Source organism: Chiloscyllium punctatum, chromosome 41 (assembly GCF_047496795.1).
Source record: "Chiloscyllium punctatum isolate Juve2018m chromosome 41, sChiPun1.3, whole genome shotgun sequence".
In the NCBI taxonomy this organism is placed as follows: domain Eukaryota; kingdom Metazoa; phylum Chordata; class Chondrichthyes; order Orectolobiformes; family Hemiscylliidae; genus Chiloscyllium; species Chiloscyllium punctatum.
The window spans coordinates 52,369,503-52,395,442 of record NC_092779.1 but is presented as its reverse complement, the minus strand read 5'-3'; the positions used below and the strand labels follow the sequence as shown (position 1 = coordinate 52,395,442).

Here is a 25,940-nt window from a genome sequence, read left to right as displayed (position 1 = left end):
CTCATCCCACTTTGAATGTGGTCCAAGCCGTTTTATGAATTCATTGTACAGTTGACTTTCAGTCCCACAAGGCGCGGTTCCAACATTGTGTTTGTGTGAATGTCTTGCAAACTCTGCCTGTGACCCACAAATTATTTCCCTCCCCCCACTTTCTTTATGTTCCCTTTTGAGTTCCTGTTTCTGTGGACACCACCCCACTAAACACCCCCCCCCCCTTTGACTTTCACACTTCACCACTTTCTCCATGTGTTGTGTTTCCCATGTAAGATGCTGAGACATGCTGCAGCTCTGACATTGATGTAGTGCCAGTGGTGATAAGTCATCCCCATCTCTTCCAAGCTCCAAAGGGCCATGAGCTGCCTGCCTTTTCTTCTGCCTGCATCTAAAGCACTTCCAAAGATCTTCTGCACTAAAAAACTAGCTAAGACCCATAATATGCTTTCATTCTAAGTAAGTGCTAAAGACTCAATGCACTAAAAAAACAGACTGAGGTCCAGCAGATGCCTGGCTCCATGTCAGCCCTAGATTTCTGACTGTACTTAAGCACAAAGTGTTTTGCCAGAAGCATGCAAGGCCTGACTGATCCTTACCTCCAAAGTATATCATTAACTGCTGATTTGGGCTGAGACCAAGCATGATATTGTTGTGAGGGTACTGCTTTGCTAATGCCAAGTTGCATGGATGAAGAGGACAGGAAGAGCATGCACATTGATCATTTTGAGCAGGAGATTTGGTTTCTTATGAGAAGCTAGATAACCTGCACAGCCTTTGCATGAGCTGCATTGGATACTGATAAGACAATTTGTGTTGCAGATGTTTCGCCCCTGTCTGAGTGACATCCTCAGTGCTTGGGAGCCTCCTGTGAAGCACTTCTGTGATCTTTCCTCCGGCATTTGTAGTGGTTTGAATTTGCCGCTTCCGGTTGTCAGTTCCAGCTGTCCATTGCAGTGGTCGGTATATTGGGTCCAGGTCGATGTGCTTACTGAATGAATCTGTGGATGAGTGCCATGCCTCTAGGAATTCCCTGGTTGTTCTCTAGAAGCGGCAGATTCAAACCACTACAAATGCCAGAGGAAAGATCACAGCAGCACTTCACAGGAGGCTCCGAAGCACTGAGAATGACACCTAGACAGGGGACGAAACGTCTGCAGCACAAATTCCCAGCTCGGCGAACAGAACCACAACAACAGACACCTGAGCTACAAATCTTCTCACAAACTTGAACTGATAAGACAAGTTGTAAGGTACCCATTCTGCTTCACCAGTAGAACTTTGGCACTGTCAAGTGTCTCGCTTGTGGATTCAAAAAATTACCAGTGCAATGTTACTTCATTGTGTTGTACTAATAATGAAAAGCAAATACATTGAAATAAGCTTTTTGCCACCAGCTATCTAGGTGAGTTTTACTCAACTTTGAGAATTTGATATTTCAATTCTCACCTGATTAAGTCATCTCACTCACCATTACTTCCATCACCTCAGCACCTACTGTGTCTGTTTTGTATATTTTGATGACATCACCTCCAATTCTTCTATCATCCAAGATTCAGATCTCACCCCATGACTTGAATACATAAAATCAAGGCTTTTTCTGCAATGTAGGACTGACAGAGCACTGTGCTATCAGAGATACTGTATTTTCAATGAGACATTAAACTGATGTGCCACCTACTTGCACAGTTGGATGTAAAATCGTTTTGCAGGCTCTAATGGAAGGAGCATTGGGGCCACTGAACTCATTCCTTGAGGTCATGTCTCTCTGAACCATAGCAAGGGAAGTATTCATTCCCCCATGAATCAAGGCAACTCATACCAGTCACAGTGTGCTGAGTCTCCACTTCACAATCAGCACTGTTGCTGTGGAAGAGGAGAAATTCACAATGTAAATTATGAGCAACAGATTTGGGAACCACTGGCTGAGGGATTTGATTCATCCTTACCATACAATATAAAGAAGTTGCATGGGTGGACATAATAATAAGCAGGAAAGGCATGTGCTTTGGCCATGAAATAAATACCAATGATATATATGTGTTCTATCAAATATCAGATATCAAGTAGTGACTTCAAGACTGTAACCTAATCTGAGGGTTGAATAAATGCTTGCAAGCTGCTGGGATATTTTATGTCATTCTGAACCATTCTGTTCTAGTATCAGAAATCTTTATAGGTTGTGCTCCATCTGTTTCTCATATTGCAGCCTCAATATTTTCTGCCTAAGTCACATTTAAAATCTATAGTTTTTTTTAAAAATCAAATAAATGAAGATATATCTTACTATATATCTATTGATTCAAAGCAGAGTTGAATTGATAATCCAGACATCCAAGAACACTTTGGTGTGGAATAATAGTAATGTGTAAATGAGGGTTTAAAGTGTGTTTGTGACTGACTAGCCATATAAACAACCAATTCGAATAGCTTTGTAGGGTAACTAGTTAACCATTAACAGTTGAGAGGTTGGACAGTGTGGTTTCTATCTGAGTAGGCTGATTATCTATTCATTGTTTTCCATAATGCAAAATCAAATTAGGAACTAAATTAAAGCAACTATCCTGCCAAAATACTTTCATACTTATGTGCACACCTGCACACTTTTGTCTTCTAAACTTTTGTGCACTCCTGTGAAGAAATAATAAAATAACAGTAAAACCAGTTCAACCACTCTGCGTGTCAACCTAAAAAAAAACCTATTCATAAAACACAATGCAAATTTTAATCTTAATCACAATACAACCCTCAAAATGAGCAAGTACAGAAGGTAGTATCCAATAAAAAAAATGCCTTCAGGAAAAGTATTTTAAAAAACTGAATCTTTATTATGCAGTAAAAAGCAAAGCTAATTACATAGATTCATATCACTTTGTGTGTTCAGCTGTTGCTAACTTTAAACCAGATGTAAGTACTGAATAACAAATATTTTATTGAGAATGCCCACATTAAAGTTTTTTCAGATTAATCTTAGTTCGTTAAAAATGTAACACCTTTATTGAGAAGTATAACTTCAAGTGCTGTGGAGTAGATAGCCTGATTTGTTTACACATAGCAGGTGTACTATGCTTATCTTATCTGTAATATAATACATAACAGCTGTGGACATCTGTTTCAATTAATAATTTACCAGTATTACAAGATACTTATTCAAATATTTTGCTCTGTGTTCACTGAATAATGGAGTGGTTTCTTTTCAAACAGCCTTATCAGCACTGTGGCCTGAGCAAGGTTGTGTTAACTGGATAATAATAGACAGGAACAATATTAAAAGGCAAAAGCCATTCAGGTACTAAATAACTACAGTATAGAAATCCAAAAGAATAAATATATCTACACATCATAGGATTTTTATTGATATTCAAAAATTCTAAAATAGAGGCTGGAAGATTCACAGCTGGTTACCAATAGATGGCCAGCTGTCAGCTCCATTCAGCTTTGTCCAGCATGGTGCTGAGCAAGATCAAGTCAGACTGCCAGGCCAAATACACCTGAAAATGATTTGAGTCCAAGATGACATTGTAGGGAGAATGTGACAATTTCATTTGGAAAGAGGTGTGTTTAAAAATAAAGTTCAGGAAAGAAAGAAAAGATTTCCATTTACATAGTATTTCTCACAACCTCAGGATGTCTCAATATGCATAGTGTGCTGAAAGTATTAGCTTTACATCACTTTTAATAAAGTGTTTTGTCAAAGTTTTTTAGAATAGATATGCATTTTGTTTCCTGGCACACAGTTCAGCGTGACAATAACAAAGAAATGTTTGTTCCCCTAACCATTTTCAGTTCTTCTAAGGAAGCTTTCTTGATAGCACACACTAGTTATTGTGTGCACATCCTGAAATAAATAGAGTAGAATCTTACCAGCCCCTGAACTATGTTGACCACGGCAAGAAAGTTTAGAAAATCGAGTGAGTTTCTCAACATCCAGAGCAAAAACTATCCAATTTTTGAACCAAGTGTTGGTAGCAAGACAAGATTGTCATTAGTCAATAGCAGAGGCCTACTGCCTCCTTATTGCTTATACTCACCTTGTTACTATGGAGTTTCTTATTCTGCTGCCCACTACAAAAGAACTAGCCAATGAGAATTTGAACATGATAGTATGAGCAGGTATCTGGAGATTCAGGAGATCTTCCATGGTACCCACACACCCCATGATTATGTATATCAGCCTTTCTGCATTATCATGGCACATGTCTTACAGTATGCTTCTGCACTTTAATGCTACACTTTGGAGCGCGCTGTCACCTTTCATTGAAATGCTGTGGCAAGGCCACTTTACATACAAGGAGACTCATGTATTAGACCAAGTTACAACTCAAGACTGCCCACTTGCTCTCTCAGCACTCATTCACTTTGTGCCTACTATGATGCATATCTGCCTTGCCTTTTTGCATTTTGTCCCCTCAGCCAAAGCTGAAAAGCTCACAGTATATTTATCCTGCTTTGTCTTTCAGCACAGACACAAAGCAGGCAGCTTGTAATAATTACCAGTAATCATCACTCAGAGAGGTGAACATGTTGCTGTACAGTATCAATCTCACATTTGCATCATTCACCAGCCACATATGAGTCCAACACATTGCATGTGTGTCAATCAAGGAACTATGTGTCAATGTCTAAGGGATATAGTCCTCTCAATCAAGCCAAGAGAGACAGCCTTTGGTCAGTCGGGACAAAGACTCCAATATCAGTCCAGGAGTTTGGACATGGTCAGTAGGCTGCTCTGAATGATCACTGTCAAGGGTCTGTACCTCTACAGTTTGGAGAGTTGGCCATAGTCAGCCCCGTGGGTCCAATCCAACTAGTCTACCCAAAGTTTGTCAACCATCCACAAGGCAGAAGTCAGGATTGTGATGGAATACTCCCCAATAACTTGGCTGAGTGCAGCTCCAATAACACTCAAGAAGCATGACACCATCCAAGACAAATCAGTTGCTTGATTGCCATATGACTAATATCCACTCCCTCCACCACTGTAGCTATTTACAGCAGTGTGTACAATCTACAAGGTGCACTGCAGAAATTCACCAAAAACCCTGAGACAGGACCTTCCAAAATTATGACTTCTACCATCTACATGGACACGAGCAGAATATAAAGTGAAATACCATCACCTGCAAGTTCCACTCCCTGCCAACCACCATTCTAACTTGGAAACTTATTGTTGTTCATTCAATGATGTTGGGTTGAAATCCTGGAATTATTCCCTAACAGTCTACCTACAATACGTGGACTGCAGCAGTTGAAGAAGGCATCTCACCACCACTTTCCATGTTTCTTTCCATCTTGATGTAACTAACAAGTGTCACTATATTTGGAATGAGTGGGTTAAGTATCTCATTCTGTGAGGGAGGGGGCTTCAAGTGAGGACAATATGAAGACCTTCAAAGAGGAATAGCATTACACGGACACTCAAACACTGAAGTTGAAACACGCCTGTAAGTAATACATGCTTTGTGAACTTTAGGTATTAATCTCCTATACACAATGTAAATGTTCACCCCAGGCACTCTTCACCACTTCACACAGTATCAGAAATCAATTTCAGTAATGGCTGAAACATAGAAAATAGAAGCAGGAATAGGCCATTCAGCCCATCCATTCAAAGTGATCATGGCTGATCATCTAACTTGGTATCCTGCTCCTTTCTCCCCATACTCTTTGATCTCTTTAGCCCAAACTCCATCTTCAAAATATTTAATGTTTTAGGCTGAACCCTTTTCTGTGGCAGAGAATTCCACAGGCTCACCAGTTTCTGGTTGAAGAAATTTCTTTTCACCCCAGTCCTACCCCATTTTCTTAAACTGTGACTCCTATTTCTGGATTCCCCCACCAGCTCAAACATCCTTCCTGCTTTTATCCTGCCTAATCATGTTAGCATTTAATAGAGTTCTATGAGATGCCCCTTTATCCTATCCAGTGAATATAATGCTAACTAATGCGATTTCCTTCCATATATCAGTCCTGCCATTCCAAGAATCAATCTACGAAACCTTTGTTTCACTCCCTCCATAACCAAAATTTGTTTCCTCAGATAAAGAAACCAATACTGTACACAGTGCTCCAAATGTGCTCTTACCAAGGCCCTGTGCAGTTGCAGCAAGACATCCTTGCTCCTGTACATTTGCCTCCATGCAGCAGCCATATGCAGACTCAAGTGGGCCTAGCATAGATTTGAGCGAGGCATATGCAGACTCGTGGAGGTGGCTTCGGAGACAAGTTTGGGTTCACAGCGAGTTCTGCATCAACGAGGCAGTCCTGGAGCTGACTCATGGCTGCTGCAGTGGAGGTGAGTTTGGCTTCATGGTGGTGTCTGTATCCAGTACAGATTCATGGAGGCAGCGGTGGAGGAGAGTTTAGACCCAGTACAAGACCTGGCGGCACCGGAAATGACTGCATTGGTGAGGTGGGCCTGAGGTAGACTCATGGCAGTGGCGGAAGCAAATTTGGGCCAGTGCAGTATTTGGCAGCATCAGTGGAGTCTGCATTGGCAAGGTCCAGCAAGAACTCATTGTGGCGAGGGCATCAGTGGAGGCGAGACTGCACTGAAGAACGGGGGCAGGTGCCAAAGCTTCCTTCATGGTTTCTGTGCTCTCTTCCTGAAAGGTGGATGAGGCGATATATTGCAAAGCCTGCTTCTGTCCATGGAGACTGTAGTAATGCCACTCATACCAACAAGAGACAAAAGAGAGAAGGCATCCTGGACAAGGGGTAGAAGTTGTGGCCTATTAAGAATACCTGCACAGTGCGGCTAATGGGAGAGGAGCACAACAATCTAGAGCAATACTTCTTACTTGGTTACTGAGACATGGATGTTTCTGTGTCACCACAGAATCAGTCCTAGATCTTGGTGGCAAGACCCAGGATCCTCTCTTCATAAAATGTGAGGAGCTGAATCCCCTGCCTTGTTGGGATGTGAGTGCAATATCAGGGAGAAGATGGTGAAACTTAACCAGGCAGAGAAGGTCATTGGCTTTCTTATGGCATTGCTGCATGTTTCTCTGGACCTTGGAGACTGCACTGAGCCAAGTAGCATCCTCACACTAGCTGGCAGAGTTTGTTGTTGTTCCATCCTCTATTTCTCCTGGAGGCCCTCGTCTGTATCACCCAATGAGAAGAACTTCCAGGTTCCTATCTGCAAAACAGTGTGGGAACTTCCCTTATTTGCCATGTCTTGGCCAAATGTCATGAACCGTTCAGAGTAGCCCCAGACTGCCAGCACATGACCTTGTGCAAAATGGTCTTTAAAATATTGTGCTGGTGTCAAAGATTCTGGTAATGGCAAATACGTCTACCTATGCTGACTGGGAGATTTGGGTTACCATAGACTAATAGGGAATGTGAGGGGCATATTAGGTCATTAATGAGGTGAGTTGGGGACAATAGCACAACAAAGCTCACTTGGCCTTGTGGAGAGAGAGTCTCATGAAACTTGACATAAATGATGCTTTGCCAATTTCTGGTCACCTTCAACCCAAAGTATTTCCTGGTATGTCAGTACATAAAGGCACCACTATCACTTAATTTCCTTGTTCCTCAATGAGGAAAGCAGCCTTCAAATTCAGATTCCATTCTGAAACTGACTTACACTTGATAGCAATGAGACTCAGAATTCAGAGAACAGCATTGACTCCTGATTTACTTGTGCTTAACAGCTGTCTTGTTCCTGATGCCAAACTTAAAACTGCTTATTTCAATGTTCCGTGCAGTCTATTTTTATAATTTAGAATTGCAAAGAAAAGAGGGAGGGGTACCTGTGTAGTCAGTTAGATTCATGCAAAATAAAAAATATATTACACACTGAATCATCCAAACCAGGAGTGTCTTCATCTAGAATATCAGTGGGTTGTTATTAATTGCCTCAGGCCAGAAGGTTACGTGTGAGGAGAGAGGCGGGGAAATCTGAGAGGATCCACATTTGCTATTGTCATCTAGAGACTTGTTGGAAAATGAGAACCGAATCAGTCTTATCTTTAAAGTATCTTTCTTCCCCAAATGAAAGTTTGTCAGAGTAACATTCTGGGGTCACAAACAAAGAATGGCCTCCTTGTGCAAGATAGTCCAGGTTCCAGCATTTTTGAAATTGTATTCAGCATGAGTCAGCAGCAATGGGAGATCATTACAATGATATGAATACACTGTCTAAGAAGGTAGTGGGAAGAGATTTAATTGTAACTTGTAAGAGAAAATTAGATATAAAGTTGAAAAGGAAAAAAAATGCAGGGGATAAAAGGAAAGGGCAAAGAGCGGGACTAATCGCCTTTTCAGAGAGCGAACACAAGCATAACGGCTCTGAAAAACAGAAAAACTGAATAATAATATTAAAGTTCCTTCTCTGTTAGTTTGCATACCTCTGAAAAATTATTTATTGAGCAAAATCTGTACTAAGAGTACAATTTTACTTTGCTTTCTAAAAGATATATACTAGGAATGTTAAAAAGTCTCAGAAAAGAGAGCCTGTCAGTCCAGTACAGAGCAGACGCGTAGTCTTCATTTCTGCAAAACAGATTGCAAACCAGATGCCCTATAGTTTAACATGTGTAATAACTTGAGCTGTTGAGTTGCTGCTGTCTTGTCACTTTGCTATAGACTAACTCATGGGATTAAACTTGGCTTTTTTTAAAATTGAAAATAAATCAAACACAGGTTTGAAAAAACTCTGCTACCCAAATACATTTAGCTTGAACAGTTTTTTAAATAGATTTTTTATTGAAAATTTAACATGTTTTTACAAGTTTACAAAAGAAAACTAAAAAAAACAAGTATAAACATTGATATACAGTTAAATCTTAAATAAATGATAACCAAAATCTATCAAACAAGAAAACAGAAATACCAGGAGAGAGAAAAAGACAAAACTCAACTAACTACTCATCTAACTTACAACTAACCAGAGTGTATCATTAAAATTCTTACATTATTCAAGAGAAAAAGAACCCAACAGATAACACATAAATTGAGCAGTGATATACATGCTCGGAACGTGTTAACATCAGGTCACAACAAAACCTGTATTTATCCAAAACATCCCGAGCATAGAGCATATAAAATTCACAAAAATAAAAGCTCTTTAGTACATTCAGATCAATATAATAAAAAAGGTAGAAAACGTATTTAAACGGAAATCTTCCCCCTTATTCCCAGGGGGCATCACTTCCTTTCCAAAAAACCCATCCTAACCTCTCCCAACCAGTGCCCCACCCTTGACCCAGGCACCCCACGATAGGATAAAGAAAATTCAAGTATACTACTGAACTAGAACTAACAGTGAGTACCCTATCTCCCACCCCCACCCACACCAACACCTGGATATATTTAGTAATGTTAATACCATGTATGAACATATATGGCTATAAAATTACAGTCTCAGCAAATAATAATTAAATATATTAATACAAAATAACAGGGGAAAACAACCCCGCACCCAAGGACAAAGATAAAATAAAATAAGGTAGCCACCTTCCCCCCATCTACTTTAACCAGACCCCCTGGCCTATATATAAATATATATATATATAAAAGGGAGGAAAGAAAATCGCTAAGTAAAGGATGAATAAATAAACCCTTCTTCCCACCCCCCCGGAGATAATATTAAACAGTAAGGTAATGAAAGGAAAAAAAAAGGTGGATAAACCGGGGTGGGGGTAGGGCAAAACAACATCAATTAACTCTTATAATTTGTCTAAGAGAGTCCAAAAGTTCCTTGGCCTTCTCCGGTGATCCAAAGTTATACACAGACTCTTCATGGTAGTATAGCAGGGTAGCGCAAGGAGTATTGAATGTTTAAATCCCTTAAATGCTTCTTTGCTTCATCAAACGCCTTCCTCTTTTGGATCAAAGCTGGGGAAAAGTCCTGAAATAACATAATCTTGGATCCTTTATAAGTCATGGCTTGGGGATCTTTCCCAAGATTTCTAGAGGCTTCCAAGAGCTTATGGCTCTGCAGCTGGAACAGGACCGGGCGGGGGCACTGGTCCGAGCCAGGCCTGCGTATTGCAACCCGGTAGGCCCATTCCACCCTTACCTGGCCTGATCCAGCCTCCAGATTCAATAACTGCGGAAGCCATTGTTCAAGGAACTTTGTAAGTTGGCCTTCTTCTTCCCGTTCGGGAAGGCCCAGCAAACGAGTATTTTTTCGACGACCTCGATTCTCAAGGTCATCAACGTGATTCTCTAAGGTCCAGACTTGCTGTTTGAGAGTCCGGACCTGATCCACAGCCGATTCTGCAATGGCCTCGGAGGTCGTGGCCTTTAGTTCTGCCCCTCCAACTCGGCGCTCGATTTCCTCGCTGTCTTTTGTAGCGCTGCCGAGAATGAATTCCATCGACTTCAGGACTCTTCAATGAAAGCATTGATCTTCGTGTCGAGTTTGTAGATTATTTCCACGAGGCTTGCCACCATAGGTAAGTCCCCCGGGGCGGCTGCGGACACCTCTGCTGCGGTGGGGGAGGGGCTCCTGCCTCCTGAGAACTGCGGGCTCCTTTCTCCCTAGTCATTTTTACAGGAGACTGAACTGTTAAATTTAGTACTCAACCACTAATTACATTAAGTAAAAACTATTTTTAATTGATTTGGTGAGTGTGGTGGAGGAGGGTGGCCCACTTTGCCTAGGTCTTGGGAGGAGCACTATAGACTCAGACTTGCTGAGTCGCCGCCATCTTGGATCTCCAGCTTGAACAGTTAAATTGGAAAGATTCCGTGGGAAATGTCAATTTTTTTTAGGCAAATTAATAAATGTTATTAAAATAGTTTTTAGTTTCTATGCAGTGCAATCTACCTTTAGCTACTTCCTTTCAGGAATTAACCCATTAATTTTATTTATTACCAATAGCCCCACTGTTCTTGTTGCAAATCTGAGCCTTTAGATGAAAATATTTTAGATCAGACTCTCTGCTTACAATAAACATCCCGGATTTTGCCATTGACAAGAAATTGAACTGGACTAACTGTATAAAAATTATGGCTACAAGAGTGGCCCAAAGGCTGGGAATTATGGGATGGGTAACTCACCTCCTCACTCTTCAAATTATATACAAGGCATAAGTCAGGGATGTGATGGAATACTGTTCATTTAGATGGATAATTCCAACTCCAACAACACTCAAGAAGCTTAATACTATTCAGGACAAAGCAGCCTGCTTGACTGGCACACTGTCCACCAATAACAACATTCATTCTCTCCATCACACAGCCAGTAGTATGTATCATGTACAAGATGCAGTGCAGCAACTCAGCAAGAACCCTTAGACAGCATTTTCCAAAGCTGCAGAGTCTACTACTTGAAAGCACAAAGGCAGCAGATACTTGTGAACACCAGTACTTGCAAGATTTCCTCTAACACCACAGACCATCCTAACTTGGAAATGTATCACTGCTGTTCCTTCACTATCACTGAGTCAAAATCCAGGAACTTCTTTCCTAACAGTGCTGTGGGTGTGCCTACACTATATGGACTGCAGTGGTTGGAGAAGGCAACTCACCAACTTATTCTCAGCAGCAATTAGGGTTGGACAATAAATGCTGGACCAGCCAGCAATGCCCAAACCTTAGAAATGAATTTAAGGAGTTAAGTCAATGGCTATCATTTCAGAAGGCAGAATATTTTACAATGTTAAATAGAAGATACGTGTATGTTCATTTAAAGCGAAATGATATTTTACATTGGAATCTTGAAATAAAGACTCCATTAATTACAGACCAGATCTTGATTTCTTGATTGCTGTGAAATCAGACAATAATTGGATAGTTGGAACTGACCCAAATAAGACATGTGATAAAAAGAACAGAATGCAGGAGGCTGAAAGTGGAAATAATTGTCAGAAGTTTGCACTTTCTTACAGCTACTTAGTTATCATGTCAAGTTTATATCCAATAATTGCTTTATCTTTCAGTTCATCTATTCTACTCCAACACCATCCATTCTTAGTGAATTTTGAGAAGATTTGTAGCTCAGGTTGAGGTTTTGGATATAGGTTGCTCGCTGAGCTGGAAGGTTCATTTCCAGATGTTTTGTCACCCTATTAGGTAACATCTTCAGTGGGCCTCAGGTGAAGCACTGCTGAAAATTCCTGCTTTCTAATGAAATGTTTGGGTTGGTGATGACATTTCCAGTGGTGATGTTATTTCCTGTGGTGAAATCACTTCTTGTTCCTTTTCTCAGGGGGTGGTAGATGGGGTCTAACTTGATGTGCTTGTTGATAGAGTTCTGATTGGAATGCCATGCTTCTAGGAATTCTTGTGTCCTTCCTCATCCGTATGTGAGGATATGAGTGAGAGAGGGTCATGTCTTTTTGTGGCTGGTTGGTGTTCATGTATCCTGGTGGCTAGTTTTATGCCGTTTGTCCAATGTAGTGTTTGTTACGGTCCTTGCACAGTATTTTGTAAATGACATTAGTTTTGCTTATTGTACTCTTTCACTAATATCCTCATGTACGGATGAAGAAGGACACAACTTTGACTGGGACAACACATCCATCCTAGGACAGGCCAAACAAAGACACACACGAGAATTCCTAGAAACATGGCATTCCAACCGGAACTCTATCAACAAACACATCGAGCTAGACCCCATCTACCACCCCATGACAAAAGGAACAAGAAGTGACTTTACCACATGAAATAACATCCAAAACCGTCCATTCTCTTAAATGCTCTGCTTCTCTGACTCCAGCTTTTTGTTCCAGTCTTCCTTCTTTTGGTCTGCAGTTTGTGATCAAGCTTTCACCTCTCCAGTTCCCGTGCTACAACATTTGTCTTCATTAAAAGTAATATGTAAATCCAAATTATGGTTATAATATTTAAATGGAATTATCTGGGATCTGTTGCAACTCTGAAGGAATCAAACTGGCAATGAATCTTGTGAGAAGAAAGGTCCAATCAAATGTTACAGAATAAATTTAACCATTATTAAGAAGCACACAATTAAAGAAAGTGTGTGATGGCATATGGCATTCATAAAAGTTTTAATATGTAGTAGATCTTCAGTCTAACTGCTCACAGTAAGAAATGGGATGGTTTACGTTATCTATGCCTGTCATTTGTGTGTTGCTGCTTTTCTCTCTTCAGATTCCGTCTTGCTTTTAATTCTTTGCACTTTGTATTTCCATTTGCTTCTGCTTTCTTGTTTATTTATTTTGACTTTTTTAAATTGACTGCATTGTTTTGCACCCTTATTTATTTTTCTGCTGTCTTTTCTTTTGTCAGTCAGACATTTGATGTCAATTGGTAGGATGCGCAGGCATTCATTGAAGGAAATAATTCATTCGGGATTATGCATCTGCTCTGGGGACAGAGTACTCCGAATTGTAGAGCAACTGGATGGTATTGTAAAGTTATATCAAATGACTGGTCTATGGATAAGTTTGCTTGCTGAGCTGGAATGTTTGTTTTCAGACAGTTCGTCACCATACTAAATAACATCATCAGTGACCTTCCAGTGAAGCGCCTGTGGTATGTCCTGCTTTCTACTTATGTGTGTAGGTTTTTTTGGGTGGGTGATATCATGTCCAGTTCTTTTTCTCAGAGGATGGTAGATGGGGTCCAAATCGATGTGTTTATTGATAGACTTCCAGTTGGAATGCCATGCTTCAAGGAATTCTTGTGCGTGTCTCTGTTTGACTTGTCCTAGGATGGATGTGTTGTCCCAGTCAAAGTGGTGTCCTTCTTCATCTGTATGTAAGGATACTAGTGACAGTGGATCGTGTCTTTTTGTGGCTAGTTGATGTTCTTGTATCCTGGTGGCTAGTTTTCTGCCTGTTTGTCCAATGTCATGTTTGTTACAGTTCTTGCAAGGTATTTTGTAAATGACATTTGTCTTGCTTGTTGTTTGTATCGGGTCTTTTAAGTTCATTAGCCATTATTTAAGTGTGTTGGTAGGTTTGTGGGATACCATTATGCCAAGAGGTCTGATTAGTCTGGAAGTCATTTCAGAGATGTCTTTGATGTAGGGGAAAGTGGCGATGGTTTCTGGGCGCGTTGTGTCTGCTTGTTTGGGTTTGTTGCTGAGAAATTGGCGGACTGTTCTTTTTGAATATGCTGTATAGGTATTTCTCTTCTACCTTTTGTAGTTCTTCAGTGCTGCAATTTATGGTGGCTCGTTGAAAAAATGTCCTAACGCAGCTTCGTTTGAGGATGTTGGGATGATTGCTTTTGTAGTTAAGAATTTGGTCTGTGTGTATTGTTTTCCTGTAGATGCAGGTTTGAAGTTCCCCATTGAGTGTTTGCTCTACTGCGACATCTAAGAATGGCTGGTCTATATTACACTTTCTGTTCTTTAAACAATATTTGGTCTCCTACTACATCCTCCTAATTCAATGTGTGACTCCCAGCATTCTGTTCCATTTGCATTCCACATCATTCATCATTTTGCATGCAATCTCAGACACTTCATCCTTCACCACACCCTTTTTTAACTCTAATTAAAATTCTCAAGCAATATCAGCTCAAAGCTTCCTGTTAGATCAATTTATGAACCTCCCGTCTACCCTTATCTCCCGTCTTCTGTCTACCAGTTTTCTGTCTTTATGCTCTTGTCTCAATTTTCTCTTATGTGTCATCACTGATAAAATGAAACAATGCTAAGCACTGTACAGGACATTGGTTAGGCCACTTTTGTAATACTGCATGCAATGCTGATCTTTATTCTATTGGTAGTATGTCATGAAACTTGAAAGGGTTCAAAAAAGGACATAAAAGGATATTGCCAAGTTTAGAGGGTTCGAGCTATAGAGAGAGGCTGAATAAGCTGGGGCTGTTTTCCCTGGAGTGTCGGAGGCTGAGGGGTGACCTTATAGGGGTTTCTAGAATCACGAAGGGCATGGATAGGGCAAGTAAACATGGTCTTTTCCCTGGGATGGGGGAGTCCAAAACCAGAAGGCATAGGTTTAAGGTAAGAGGGGAAAGATTTTAAAGGGATCTGAGGGACAACCTTTTCATGCAGACAGTGGTGCGTGTATGGAATGAACTGCCAGAGGAAGTGGTGGAGGCTAGTACAGTTGCAACATTTAAAAGGTATCTGGATGGGTTTATGAATAGGAAGGGTGTGAAGGGATATGGGGCAAATGCTAGTAAATGGGAGTAGATTAAAATTCTCAAGCAATATCAGCTCAAAGCCTCCTGTTAGATCAATTTATGAACCTCCCATCTACCCTTATCTCCCGTCTTCTGTCTACCAGTTTTCTGACTCTATGCTCTTGTCTCAATTTTCTCTGATCGGCATGGATGAGGTGGACTGAAGTTTCTATACTGTGCAGCTCTATGACTATCTGGACTGAGCTCCGGACTGCAATATTATGAGTGATGAACTAGAGTGTACAAAGAACGTTGATTCTTATCAAAATCTTCTTAACATAGAACATAGAACATAGAACAATACAGCGCAGTACAGGCCCTTCGGCCCTCGATGTTGCGCCGATCAAAGCCCACCTAACCTACACTAACCCACTATCCTCCATATACCTATCCAATGCCCGCTTAAATACCCATAAAGAGGGAGAGTCCACTACTGCTACTGGCAGGGCATTCCATGATCCTATGACTCGCTGAGTGAAGAACCTACCCCTAACATCAGTCCTATATCTACCCCCCCTTAATTTAAAGCTATGCCCCCTTGTAATAGCTGACTCCATACGTGGAAAAAGGTTCTCACTGTCAACCCTATCTAACCCCCTAATCATCTTGTACACCTCTATCAAATCACCCCTAAACCTTCTTTTCTCCAAAGAAAACAACCCCAAGTGCCTCAGCCTTTCCTCATAGGATCTTCCTACCATACCAGGCAACATCCTGGTAAACTTCCTCTGCACCCGTTCCAGTGCCTCCACATCCTTCCTATAGTATGGCGACCAAAACTGCACACAATATTCCAGATGCGGCCGCACCAGAGTCTTCTACAACTGCAGCATGACCTCAGGACTCCGGAACTCTATTCCTCTACCAATAAAAGCCAGTACGCTATAAGCCTTCTTCACTGCACTATTTACCTGGGTGGCAACTTTCAGAGATCTGTGTACATGGACACCAAGATCCCTCTGCTCTTCCACACTACCAAGTAGTCTACCATTAGCCCAGTAATCCATCTTTTTATTACTCTTACCAAAGTGAATCACTTCACACTTAGCTACATTGAACTCCATTTGCCACCTTTCTGCCCAGCTCTGCAGCTTCTCTATATCCCGCTGTAACCTGCCATATCCTTCCTCACTGTCTACAACTCCTCCGACTTTCGTATCATCCGCAAACTTGCTCACCCAACCTTCTAACCCTTCCTCCAGGTCATTTATAAAAATGACAAACAGCAATGTTCCCAAAACAGATCCTTGCAGAACACCACTAGTGACAGCACTCCAAGATGAACCTTTGCCATCAACTACTACCCTCTGTCTTCTTCCAGAGAGCCAATTCCTAATCCAAACCTCCAACTCACCCTCAATGCCATATCTCTGTATTTTCTGCAGTAGCCTACCATGGGGGACCTTATCAAACGCCTTACTAAAATCCATATATACCACATCTACCGCTTTCCCCTCATCTACCTCCTTTGTCACCTTCTCAAAGAATTCAATAAGGTTTGTGAGGCACGACCTGCCCTTCACAAAACCATGCTGACTATCCTTGATCACATCATTCTTATCCAGATGTGCATAAATCCTATCCCTTACAATTCTCTCTAAGACTTTGCCCACAACAGAAGTGAGACTCACTGGCCTATAGTTACTAGGATTATCCCTACTCCCCTTCTTGAACAAGGGAACCACGTTTGCTAGCCTCCAGTCCTCTGGCACTACTCCTGTAGACAAAGAGGACACAAAAATCAAGGCCAATGGCTCTGCAATCTCCTCCCTTGCTTCCCAGAGAATCCTAGGATAAATGCAATCAGGCCCAGGGGACTTATCTATTTTCACCCTTGCCAGAATTTCCAACACCTCTTCTCTACATATCTCAAAGCCATCCATTCTACTTATTCGTGCCTCAGTATTCATATCGACAACAATGTCCTGTTCCTGAGTGAATACTGACGAAAAGTATTTATTCAGCGCCTCCCCAATCTCTTCAGCCTCCACACGCAACTTCCCATTACTATCCTTGATTGGACCTATTCCTTCCCTAGTCATTCTTTTATTCCTAACATACCTATAGAAAGCCTTAGGGTTTTCCCTAATCCTACCAACTAAGGACCTTTCATGTCCCCTCCTTGCTGCTCTTAGCTCTCTCTTCAGGTCCTTCCGGGCTACCTTATAACTCTCAACCGCCCCTATTGAACCTTCACGCCTCATCTTTACAAAGGCCGCCCTCTTCCATTTAACAAGGGATTCCAACTCCTTATTAAACCACGGCTCCCTCACACGACCCTTTCCTCCCTGCCTGATAGGTACGTACTTATCAAGGACACTCAATAGTTGCTCCTTGAACAAGTTCCACATATCAATCTTGTGGATGAAAACTGTTCATCTCAGCACCTCTTTTTAAACTAGTGATTATTAATGACTGGTAAGAAGGACCCCAATAATACAAGAAAAAGTGAATGATGTCAGCATAGCAATAATAATCTAATCCAAGAAATTTATCAAATAAAATATAAGTTTAAACCGGAATCAGAGGTCACAGTCTAAGGACAGGCTTAGGCCATTTAGGACTGAGATGAGGAGAATTTTTTTTCATCCAGAGAATGATGAGCCTGTGGAATTCTCTGCCACCAAAAGCAATTGAGATATGTTGAGTATTTTCAAAAAGTACTTAGATATAGTTCTTAGTGCTAAAGGGATCAGTGTATGGGGAAGAAAACAGGAACAGGGTGCTGAGATGGATGATTAACCATGATCATATTGATTGGCAGAGCAGGCTTGAAAGGCTGAATGGCCTACCCATGCTCCTGTTTTCTATGTTTCTACATTTGTATGAAATTGAAAATGAATAGAACTAAAAGAATGCTCCTTCAGAACTTCTTCTGAAGAGGTTTCTCATGGTAGGACTCTAATACATTGTTGTGAATCAGCTACATTGGATTTCGACTCATTACCAATGTGTCATCATATGACGCAGATAAGTTATAATAGCAGATGTTTTTTCTTATATAATTAGAGTTGATTTTATCCTTTTCACTAACGTATGCACAAGAAGTTATTGGCCTATACATGTTTTTAAAATGATAGATTACACCACTTCCACATATTCGTTTTTACATGTCTAAAAAGGGCAGAATTACACAACCATCATGTTTGTTTTAATTATACAGCATTTTAAATGATATTTTCTTTTCCTGCTTATTATTCCTGGTGGCATAGAAACAGGGTGCAGCTGGAAGCAACAGTAATAAGGACAGATGTTCACAGAATTGGTCCTGCTAAAGCTGAAATCTGTCTAGATTCACTTCCACCTTTGCTGCCCCTCCCATGGCCCACACAATGTCAAAGAAAAACAGGAAATCCTTTAACTCCTAGTTAGGAACCAACTTTTTTGGCCATCAAGGTGTTTTTGAGGATGAGTCCCAAATGTATCTAAATTTCCATTCCACTTGGGATATGGGTCAGGTCCATTTCTCTAGGTTTTGTCAAGATTAGGCAGGAGGGAAGAGAAAGAGAGAATGTGAAACAGAGTATGCAACAAGGACTCCAGGAAAGCTACATCACACACCAGGCAGCTGTACAAAAATCACACACATACCAAATGAATCATAGCATGAAGCTCTCCATGATATAAAGCTAAGGCGACAGATTCTCGCTCTATTGCGCTTGGTTTGGAAGCTCCTGCTTCCTGCGTCCCTTTATCTGCTGCTGAAGCGCTCCAATTTGCTTTCATTTTTGTGAGACTCAACCATTCCAGTGCTTTATAGTCTGGCCTCCTACCCTCCACCCTCCATCAATAACAGCTCATCCAAAACTCTACTGATCAATATCATAATGAAAATAGGCAGCTATCCAAAGGAAGAGAACACATCAGTATCGGAGTGAGGGCAGAAAGAGAATTAATTGGTGAGCAGTTTAAATCATGAATACAAAGAGAATGAGAAGTGATTCAAGCATCTTGTTTATTTTCAAGTTTCTAGTTCCTCTTCAGTCTACCCAAGAAAATGTATTTCTCCACCTACTCCAACCTCTCTCTTTACATGAGTTCAGGGTTAATACATCAACTTCCAATACCCTTCCTGAGTGTACATTTTGAATTCACTTGTATGGATGATATCTACCAGGAGCCCATTCAACAATGAGGCATTGAAAAATAGTGATGATTCCAGTACTCACATCCATGCATGTGCATTTTGTAACTGTGAATAGGTTACAGCCAAACAGTGTGGCTGATCTTTCCACTCCCTGGGTTTGGAGGGCTATTTCAGAGTATTGCCCTGGCTGAGATGAACTAACACCAAAACAGATTTCTAATCATATGTGTAAATGCATACGATACTGCTTTATTCATAGAATAATTTCCATGAATTTTTAATAAGTATTTAAACTGCTGATTGTTTGGGTTAGAACATTAAAAAGGTCAACTTTGAGAAAAGGCAATTTGACTTCTTAGGAGATGAGTAGAGGAACACTAATGAAATTTCACCTTCCACACACAAGTGCAGTGTAGGACATACTCAGCCATATATTTGATCTTTCTTTCTTGAGCTGTTTCTCTCTGATAATCTTATATTTAAAGATTTCTGGTTTTTTTACGTCTTTTTTATTCATAGTCCAATTTGCTGCTGGTCCAAATTTCCATTGACTGATTTGCTTTCTCAGGTTGGAAGCTGAGTGAAAGAAAAATATCAGCATGGTCATCTGTAGATTTATGTACTTAGACTTCCAGGAAGCATTTCATAAGATGTCAATCAAAGGTTATTGTATAAGATAAAATCTCATGGTGTAGGGAATTATATCCAGACACTGATAGAAGATTGGCTGAATGGTAGAAAATAGAGTATGCATAAATGGATCATTGTCTGACAGCCAGGATGTGGTGCGTGGAGTCCCACAGAAGTATGTGCTGGGGATTCAAATTTTTACAATTTACATTAATGGCTTGGATGAGGGGAGAGAAGGCATGGTAGCTTAGTGTTAGCACTGCTATCTCACAGCACCAGGGACTCGGAGTTTGCACATTCTCCCCATATCTGTGTGGGTTTCGTCCAGGTACTCTAGTTTCCTTCCAAGGGGCAGTTTAGGTGGATTGGCCATGCAAAATTGCCCATACTGTGCAGGGGTATGTAGGTTAAATGGAGTAGCCATGGAAAATGTAGGGTTAATGGGATAGGGTAGGGTGATGGGTCAGGATGGGATGCTGTTTGGAGGATAGCTTTGGACTTGATGGTCTGGATGGCCTGCTTCCACACTGTAAGGATACTATGATAGTTAAATTCACAGATGACACTGAGGGAGGTAGAAAAGTATGTTTGAAGAGGACTTAGGAAGTTACAGACAGACATTGATAGGTTGAGTGACTGGGCAAAAATCTGATGATGGAGCATAGTGTAGAAAAGTGTGAAGTTCACTTTGGCAAGAATAATAAAAAATGCAGAATATTACTTCAATGAAGAATAACTGTAAAACTCTGAGATGCAGGAGGGATTTGGATGTTCTGGTACATGAGTCACAAAAGGTTAGATTCAGGTGCGATGCATACTCAAGAAAGCTAATGAGATGTTATCCTTTGTTAACAGAGGAATTGAACATAAAAGTAAGGGCATTATGCTCAAGTTATATAAAGCAGTTTACTAGATTTACATCTGGAATTGACAGATTGTTTTATGAGGATGAGTTGAATAGTCTGGACTTACTTTCACTGGAGTTTCAAAGGACGAGGTATGACTTCATTGAAGTGTGTATGATCCTAAACGGACTTGACAAGGGGGAATTAGAAAAGATGTTTCCACTGGTGGGTAAATCCAGAATTATGGGTTTAAAATTAGGGAGAAACATTTACTTTCAGAGGGTTGTGTAACTTTGGAACGGTCTGCCTCAAAATGTGGTACAGGCGGAGTCTTAAATATTTATCATTGAATCATTAAGACAGAGCTACATAAATAGATAGATTATTGTTAAGTACGGGAATGAAGGGTTAATGGGGATAAATGGGAATAGGAAACACAAACAGCCATTAACTATGAAAAATGCTTGCCATATGAATTACAGTGGTCCAAGAAGGTAGTTTACCACCAATTTCTCAAGGGCGAATAGGATGGGCAATAAATACTGGTACACCTATTGATACCTGCATTTCCTGAATGGATATTTAAAAATTATAGGCCCAAGTGCTAACTGGTCTACTCCTGCTCCTATAACTGGATTAGTAATCCAGAGGCCTGGACTAATGATCCAGACTCACAAATTCAAATCCCCAGCATGCCAGCTGGGCGAATTCAATTCAATTATTTACATAGCATTTTGAAATTAAAAGAAAACTAGTGAAAATAAGGGTGACTATGCAAAAACCAGATTGGCGTCAAAACCCACTTGCTTTGCTAATTTCCTTTATGTCTGGTTGATACATCACTTCAAACAACAGCAATGTGTTTGACTGTAGCCTGCTCTCTTAAGTGATATAGCAAGTTACTCAGATGTGATCGAGAGAGTGGCTTACCTCTTTATTCTAAACAGCAATCAGTGGCCTTACCAGTGACACCTATTGTAAATAAATAAATAAATAAATTAACAATAAAATTAAGGTGTCCTGGTAAATCACCTAGTCAGTGCAGTTGTAGTAGGCCTCATTAGTTATTGTTGATCATCTCTAGTGTTCTAAAGATGGAGAGCTGGAGAAAACAAATGGAAACAAAGAAATCACAATTGGCTGGCTGTGGGATGAGGAGAGTTGATAAGTCTCTCATGTGGGCTAGATTCTCCTGAGGCCCATATTATTAGTACACTAGTCTACTGGTATATTTTTAGAGCTCTTTATTTGTGATAATACTCATTGCTTGGAGCCAAAAGCAGTTTTTAAAAAGTGCTATGACTCTGTGCCAACATATCCAAGATTTTATTTCCCACAATTGTCTCTCAAGTGGTTCTTTTTTAAAATTTGTTGCGCTTTTCCTTCTATTTGGTTTGAAGGAATGCAAAGGGTCTTGAAACAGCAGGGTAAAATAAGACAACTTTTTCAGTTCAAATGTTCTAGTTCTTAAAGTGTGACCTCCTTCTCGATATAGTTTCCAAGGAAATTTCACAAGTTACAATGGAGTTTATATTGTTTCTATTGATTTCTTTTATATTGGATTCTGGAGAATTTATGAAGAGATTGTGAAAGACTAAAGGCTCAAAGTCTCCTATGACAACAATCTGGAAGGTAGAAAATAGGTTAGAAGCCTGACAACTTAGAATAAATCCAATTTGCTTTACATATATTTTGCCTTTCAAGTTGATGTATTTTGACCACAAGATATAAGAGCAGAATTAAGCCATTCAACCCATTGAGTTTTCTGCACTATTTGATCATGGCTTTCTCAACATCAATCTCCTGCCTTCATCCCATAATCTTTGATCCCTTTGCTCATCATGAACCTATCTATCTCTGAGTAAATATACTCAATGACTTGACCTCCAGAACCCTCTGTGGCAATGAGTTTCACAGAGTCACCAACTTCAAGCTGAAGAAATTCCTCTTCATCTCACTTCTAAAGGTGGTCTCTTCACTCTTGTCTCCCTACTAGTGGAAACATCTTCTTCAAATCCATTCTATCCAAGTCTCTCAGTATCCTGTTTGTATCAATCAGATTCACCCTCATCTTTCTAAACTCCATCAGGGACAGACTCAGAGTCCTCAAATGCGCCTCATATGACAAGCCCTTCATCCTTGGGATCATTCTTGTAAACTTCCTCTGAACCCCTTCTAAAGCCAGCACATCTTTCCTTAGATACAGGGCCCAAAACTGCTCATAATTTTGTAATCACTTTGGAATTCCTGGTACTCTGCAAATGAGAAGCAACAATAACAATAAAAAAAATGACGGAACATCTTATTTTTCATTTCTGAGCCCCAGACCTTCCCTGCAGTGCATAAACAAAAATCACTCATTCCACTATCATCACACAGTTCCAGCAGAGTGTTCCATCTATATGATCAACTGCAGCAACTCACACAACTTTCTTCAAAAGCATGTTTCCACACTTAGAAACACAAGAGCAGCAGATGCATAGAAACACCACCACCTTTAAGTTACCTTTAAAGCCACTCACCATCCCAACTTGGAACAATATTACCATTCCTTCATTGTTAGTGGGTCAAAACACAGGAACTGTCTTCCTAAATAGCATTGTGAAGTTACTGAGAGCTCATGAACTGCCGCAGATCAAGAGGCAGCTTATCAGTATCTTCTCAAAGGTAATTTGGGCTGAACAATGAAGGCTTACCTTGCCTATGACACCCACATTCCAAGAACGAATGAAAAGCTTGCAGCTCACTCATCCTTAAGAATGAGTATAATCAAAGGCTATCTGTTGACTGTACCAACACAACTAGAAATGTCCTTTCTTATGAGACTCGGATCATTCTTCTTTATCTTCTCTATAGTTATAATGTTTGCTAATTTTGGACATTTTATTAATGCTTCAGTACTTTATTCCATTTTGGTTGATATTGTTGAAGAAGATTTGGCAAACCTTCAATGATCCAAAGCTAATAGAAATGGAACGTATATTTAACAGTTGATCCTAGTATATCAGTAAAAGCTTTTCAATTGCTAACTGAGGCAGAAAATTTGTTTTAAAAGATGTCAACCCAAACTTCATGAACTTTTTCATCATAACATATTTTGGTCCATCAAATGGTAGAAAACAAAGTTGCATAGCCCTTAGGAACTAATATCTTTCAGATCGATATGTAGTCATATTTTCCAATTATTAAAGTTAGTTTGAATAATTTCAGGTTGATTTAATTATGTTTTAATATAAAACAAGTATATTTGAAAAAGTGATGATTCAAACAGTAACTATATGATAATCCAGTTTAAAACCTTCAAATGTCTTGGTTGATTCTAATCAAGTTGTTGACAAGATTAATTTCTTTAAAGTGATCCTCTCAGTTAAAAAATGAAACCAGATTAAGTTAAGAACCATTTGATCAGACCCAGTAAAGTGCCATTACACTAGATGGTAATCAAACAGAAGAGCAAAACAATTTCCTCTCATCATGTTACCTTGTTGTTAATTATATTGATTTTCTAGTTGCTGGATAAAATCAAAGCATATTTCAACATCCATAGAGATGTGGCACATGATCCAGTTCCAATCCCATCTATATATCTCTACTGTCTATTTGAGTCTCATGATGCTCTTATCTCAAAGTATACAATGAGTTACTTCTTTAAGGTTTTTATTGTTCTTAATGATCAAGACAGAGTAATAACTGAATTAAATTATGTTTTTCAATTTCAGTTAAATTACCAGGCATCATGTTTACGTAATGTTATCTGCATGTATCAATGTTGTATAGAAGTGAATCAGTTGCTTATTAATTTATAAGGAAGGTGTGGGAGAGAATGACAGTCCAGGAATTAAAACAATGGAGAGAAAGCAAGTAAGAGTGAGCTGAGGCAAATTAATACCAGAGAGTGGCAGCCAAGTATCATTGCAAAGGAAATAAGTAAGAAATGATTTTAAAAAAAGAGTAGGACTTGCCTGGAAATCAAAACCTAGGATGGTAGCAGTTTGAAAAATTAAAACAGGGAACAGCAGCAACCTGGAAAAATAAAACAAATGTATCTCTAACAAAATGAGAATTGCAAAAACTAAGCCCTAGAGGGAGATGGAGTGCACAGTAGTAGGTAGGTGTCTAGCAAGAAAGGAAATAGCTGAAGAAGAAGGGGTGGGATGTAACAAAGCAGTGGTAATATGATTGTTGAATTGAAACATCCTTAAAATAAAGTACCAAAAGCAAAGGGATCTTACAGCACACCCAGCTTCAGCATTCCAGCATTAATTTTGAATCTATGAAATTATTTCCAAATCTCAAGGTTTTTAAGGCACCAATTTACAGTCTTGATGCTTAAATTGATTTACCGAACCATGGCCAGAAACAACCAAAAACAATTAACAGACAGCTTTACTGTCGAAAAACTGTGCAGAACAGCAAATACCACATTTATATATAATTTGCATACATCTGGTCTGCAGTCACGGTAGAAAAATTATTTCAAGATTCAAATTTAATTAAAATGAATTTAAGCCTTTTGCATTAATGCCAGAAGAGAGTAAAATCAGACCCTTTTCTTTCTACAAAACAAATTGCTAAATGTCTTTCCAAGCATAAAGCAGTTTGTCAGGTTACAAATTGTAAGCATTTCATGTCATCTCTCTCCTCCAGCTTTGTTTATGTGGGCAAATTACCAATTCCATCAGGAGGAGATTCTGCAGGGCTGAAGCCTAGACAAACATTCTGTGACTGGTGCTATTTATACTCTCCTATGTCTGTTCAGAGCAAGTCTCTTCATACAACCACTGTGTTTTTTTTAGTTGGATTTTTGGCAATGTGCTTTCGTGACCGTAGCAGACCTTGTGCCATTTTTCTTGTGGTATTTTAAATGTAGACAGTATGTGCTGCATCCACAGGGTGTTGATAGTGTAAAGCTGTATATTGGATCAAGGACAGTGATCAAATTAAATGCTTGTTGCTTGATGATTTTCAGTTTTTTTATTGTTGTTGCAGTTATTTCTATTGAGGCAAGTTCCACGTACTCTGCTATTATTTTGTCATGAGGCACAGTGATGACAGATTTCAAAGGTCAGAAGGTAAGCCACTCATCACATATTACCCAAACTTTGCCTTAATCATGTATCAATGGTGGTGATGTGGCTGGCCTAGATATTCCTTTGGCCATTGATGGCCCCCAATGTCAACAATAACAGATGTGATGATTATGGTGCCACTAAAGGTTGAGGGGTATGATGGTTTGAAGACAGAACAGTAAGTGAACCTGATCATAGGATAGGAGGACACTTGTTGATGAAGCAAATGATGGTAGTTAAACT

General features: G+C 39.9%; 1 long non-coding RNA gene across 4 annotated transcripts in view; it reads left to right on the top strand.

Moving 5' to 3' along the window:
* Positions 1–25,940, top strand: part of LOC140465070 (uncharacterized) — a 109,592-nt gene that overhangs the window by 31,492 nt on the left and 52,160 nt on the right. For 3 of the 4 annotated variants that reach the window (XR_011955064.1, XR_011955062.1, XR_011955065.1), the window contains exon 3: positions 25,618–25,700. The exons of the other annotated variant lie outside the window; for it this stretch is intronic. This is a non-coding gene — a long non-coding RNA (uncharacterized lncRNA). The remainder of the gene's footprint in view (positions 1–25,617; positions 25,701–25,940) is intronic. 4 annotated transcript variants of the gene reach the window in all.